Source organism: Helianthus annuus, chromosome 17, assembly GCF_002127325.2.
Source record: "Helianthus annuus cultivar XRQ/B chromosome 17, HanXRQr2.0-SUNRISE, whole genome shotgun sequence".
Lineage (NCBI taxonomy): Eukaryota > Viridiplantae > Streptophyta > Magnoliopsida > Asterales > Asteraceae > Helianthus > Helianthus annuus.
The window spans coordinates 121,893,035-121,898,074 of record NC_035449.2 but is presented as its reverse complement, the minus strand read 5'-3'; positions in this window follow the sequence as shown (position 1 = coordinate 121,898,074).

Below are 5,040 nucleotides of genomic sequence, written 5' to 3'. Positions count from 1 at the left end.
TATCGTAAAAAAATGTTTTTTTTTCCGTAAAAAAATGTTTGGCGTAAAAAAGTTTTTGCCGTAAAAAAAATTTAAAACCGTAAAACTTACGCAAATTGTAAAACATAAAACTTTAAAATTTTTACGTAAAACGTAAAACTTTAAAAACTTTTTTACGTAAAAAATGTTAACGTAAAAAACCGGCGCGTAAAACGTAAAAACGTAAAAAATGTTAACGTAAAAAACCGACGCGTAAAACGTAAAAAAACATTAACATAAATAACCGGCGCGTAAAACGTAAAAAAACATTAACGTAAAAAACCGGCGCGTAAAACGTAAAAAAACGTTAACGTAAAAAACAGGCGCGTAAAACGTAAATAACGTTAATGTAAAAACGGCGCGTTGAAAAAACGACGCGTGAAAAAGCCGGGGGAAAAAAGGCGTGTCAAAAAACGAGGCATGAAAAAGCCGGGGTTAAAAACGTAAAAAGGCGTGTAAAAAACAGCGTTAAAAAAACGGCGCGTAAAAATGGTGCGTTAAAAAAACGGCGCGTAAAAAACGACGCGTAAAAAACCGATCGAAAAAACGGAGCGTAAAAACAGGTCGTAAAACGTTCCGTAAAAAAACGCTCGTAAAGAACGGCTCTAAAAAATGTTTTAATCTCATCCATCCATTTTGAAAATCTTAAAAAAAAATTATCATAAAAATCTGATTTTGAAAATATTGTTTAACAAAAAAAATTCTGTTTTTTAATAAAAAGTAATTAATGAATAGGACAAAAAGGCAATTAAATATAATATATATAAAAAGACAAAAAAAGTAATTTTACTTAAATACCCTTTTGAATTAAAATATTAAAGACATAATAAGACAAAAAATACTTAATATTATTTTTAAACGCTTTTAATCTCATCCATCCATCATCTTGATCTAATGGCTAGAAAGTGGTTCGGGCGGTTTTACAACTGGAGGTGGTTTTCATTTTAGCGGTCCTCTATATTTATATATATATATATAGGGAGGGGCTCATGCGAGAACTCCATTTATTGCGAGAACCGCGAGAACCAATGTGAACACAACCTAAAATAGCTAAAAAAACCTAACCCCACCCCCCCCCCCAAAAAAAACCTAAACCCCCCCACCCCCCAAGCTAAATGCTAAAAACTTGTTGGATCTGAGTTTGTTTTAGATTGTATTTTATGTTTGAAAATAAGATGAAGATGGATGAGTGTGCAGCGGAAATTATAATGAAAACAAACTTTGCATACAATCAAACGAGAGTAATACTTTCATCAACCATCTTTACACAAAGAACCGTAAGATTGAATTTATTTCAACTACGATTACAACGATTGATGTAAGAATGCAAACTCCCCCTCAGCCAGAGCTCAGTAGTTTGTTCGTGCAAAGAAGACGAATGATGCAAAGAGCTAATAGAACAGTACCAAGTACTGAACTATTTATAGGCACTTGCAAACTACTGAGCATCTTTGCTGACGTCACCATGAAAGTGACATCTAACCTCCTAACAAACTCTAACCTCTGATCTATACAGACTCTGCTTGTGTTAGCGACTGCTAATACATTCTATTACAAAACAGACTTTAGAACAGCTGCTGCAACCTTCTACTACATTGAACCCAGCAGCACTTGTCCGGATCAGCAGTGCTTGACTCAAGGCAGTGGATTGAATCAGCAGGACTTTAGTCTTCCATCAGATCTTTAGTTGAGCAGCAGTTATGGGTCAGTAGTTTAGCAAGATCAGCAGATAGGAGGTCATCAGTAGTTGTAATCACTTTCAAGGGGAGAGATTTGTATATCAGCATCTGCTTATTCAGAATCCACTGCTCTGATCCAGTTTTGGCTTTAATTATCTGTTCCTCTGATAGGGTTCAATCCCAACAATCTCCCCCGGAACAGATAATGCCAAAACCCTTCATTATTTGTGGATATTTTATTGCCTCACTAACAGCTCCCTTATCTGACCTTTAAATTGTAATTCAAAGTCAAGGGCATATGTATCTTCATCATCCCTGCTAAGTGGAAGATCAAGGAGATCCTGCAAATCTTCAAGACTCAGGCCAAGAGCTTGTTCCCTTGATATTTTCTCCACTTCTCCACCAGACCTGAGCAAAGTCAATACGCATGTCTGTTTGTCAGTTTCCCACTTTTGTATTTTTCAGCCTGGTGGGTTTCTTGGTAGATGCTTATTTGCAGAAGTATTTGGTGAGGCTGGCCTGTTCATCACTGGCTGAGCAGTGGTAGTAGAGTTTTCCTGTTCAAGTTCTTCTTTTATCGTTCTTAACAAGCCTTCTTTTACAACAACATTTCCAGTAAGAATTTCTTGAACAGTTTCAGCTCCTAACTGGCTTTGTTTCCTTCTTTTGTAGATGGCATTACCAGCTGGAGCAGTGGCTCTCCTGATTTGCAGCTTTTATGGTCTTTTAGAAACCGTTGCTTCAGGATAGTCAGGTTTTTGAGGAATTTTTGGATCTTTCTTTCTTAATTCCTCCAACCTTTTGTAGGTTGACCTGACCACATCTTCTTTCCATCTAGCAATTTGTCTTTTTGTACCAAAATCAGCAACAACCAGTTCTTCTTTCATTCTCTTTAGTTCCATTTGCTTATCAGGTACATTCTTTCTGAACTTTGCCCAATCAGGAGGAGTGTGAGTGACTTTCCTTTTTATCATGTCTTGAATTCTTGCAGCTTCAACTTCAAGTTCAGGAACAGTCCACTCTTTGTACATGTGTCTCTCTCCTTTGTATCTTTTGTGAAACATAATGCTTTCAATGTAGTCTTTCTTCAAAGTTTCAGCTGCTCTTTCTGAAATGTGTTGACTGACATTCTTTGCAAAACGTTCTAGGGAACTGACTTGTGTGAGCATATATTGGTAGTATCTTGATACTTCTTTGTCAGATTTCCCTTGTGTGTTTCTTTTCGAGATATCCTCTGCTTGCTTGGCCTTTATCTTTAAATATTCTTCAATATTTTTGGGCCAGGGATATCCTTTGATTGAAGGCAAACTCCTTTTGGCAGGGTCATCCTCAGTATAGAAAGATTTTATTTCTTCTCTAACAGCTTCTAGTTCAAGAGGAAATTGAACACCTGCAGGAGGTAAGGGCTTGTGCATTGGAACAGAAGAGAGTGGAACTGGTTTTGGTATATTGACAATAGCTAAAGGTTTTGAAGATGTTTGGGATGGTGTAGTGACATCATCTTTAGGAATTAGCCTTCTCCTCTTTATTTGAGGAGGGACTGATGATGTTTTGGATGGAAAGGTGGTTGTAGTGGCAGTGGTTTGTGATAGACTAACAGTTGTTGAAACAACTGGTGTTGCAACCACTGTTGTCTTTACAGCAGAAGTTATAACAACTGCTGTCTTCTGCCTTTTGACAGGAGGTGATTTTGATTTTGGTGGTGATGGTGGTAAAGCAGTGGATGTAGTGTGTGTTGAGGTGGTGTGTGTTGAAGTGGGAGCAGATGTTGAAACTACTGAAGTTCCAGCAGCAGCTGATACAACAGGAGTTACAACAGCTGTTTTAGGTGGTGGTTTTTAGCAGACTTTGAACGTCTGACCGGAATGGATTTGGGTAGCCTTACTTTTCTAGTAGGCTTCTTCTTTTCATCAATAAGATTTTCATCATCTCTTGACCCTGAAGTACCCTGATCCGGATAATCCACCCTGGCTTTCTTTTTGGCCTCTCTATCCCTTTTCACACATGCAAGTGCTTCTGCAAGTGCATTTGTGGTCACATCAGTTTTCTTACTCCCATCTGGCAAAGGAATCTTTTTGGTCATATTTGAATTTTCTGGTGCAAGGTAGAGACCATCTGTTATTCCTTTCCTTCTCCACTCCTGAATTTTCTCCCCCTTTTTGGCATTATCTTCGGGGAGTTGATCAATGAAGAATACTGGTGGAGGAGCAGTGACAGAGTTGTGCAGGATCTGAGTTTTGAGAGCAATTAGATCAGCCTGAGTGTCTTTGAACCTAGACTCCATAGCATTTCTCAGCTCTTGAACATGTTTTTCATGTTGCTGATCTGCTGCTTGTGCTTGATGATGGAGAAAAGGTTGAAAAAGATTCCAGAGCTCATTTGTAGCAGGTGTCTGTTGGAGAGCAGGTGCTTGAGGTGGAACAGCAGTGGATTGTACCTTTTGTACCTGTAACAACTGTTGGAGCATATCTTTGAGCTCTGCAACAGAGTTATCAAGTTTTTCAACACGAGCCGTCAATTTCTGGTATTTTAAATCATCACCCAATTTAATGGGATCATCTGATTTCCCACTAACAGTGGTTTTATCAGTGGTTGAAGTAGGGAGTTTACTCCAAACATTAACCACTGATGCCCCTTTTTCTTGGTACTGGGGTCTTCTTCCTTCAACACTTGACAACCTTTTGATGTTGCCAGTAGGATAAATAAATCCACTGGTGGTTGGCAGAGGTGCTATAAAAGGAATTGCCTCCAAGGAAGTCTTATTGATGTAACCACTGTCCAACTGTAAACCAGTGGGTTCAACAGTTGTAGTGGCTGCTTCACTTGGATTACCACAAAGAGTTACTTGTAACTCAATGGGTGTAACCTCCTCAGGTTGTGTTGGTGGGTTAGCAAAGAAGATTTGCTCCGGGCATTGAGCTGTGGATGATGGAAACGAGTGTATCCAGAGCATCATAATGTGGTGGCCCTTTGTGTACAACCTGTTCTTTTTGTGAAGAAGCAGGAGGAGTTATGGTTATGGGTTGAGATATTTGTACCAACTGCTGTGAGGAAGGAGCAGCAGTGGTTTCTTGTGACATTTGTGTTGTCACAGGCATTAACTCTGGTATCTCATCCTCCAGAGTTGCCGTTTTGATTGGTTTGGGGGATTTTTGATTTTTCTTTTCGTAAAGCTTTTTGGGTTTTGTAGGTGTGGGTTTCAAAACAGTTGGTCTGCTGCTTTGATCACCTAGAGCAGTAGGCTCAGCAGCAGATACCTGAGGAGCAGTGGTAGCTGCTAAATTCTGCTCAGGTACCCCTGCTTGTGTTTTGCAAGGTGCTAACATTCGTGAAAAAGTTTCAG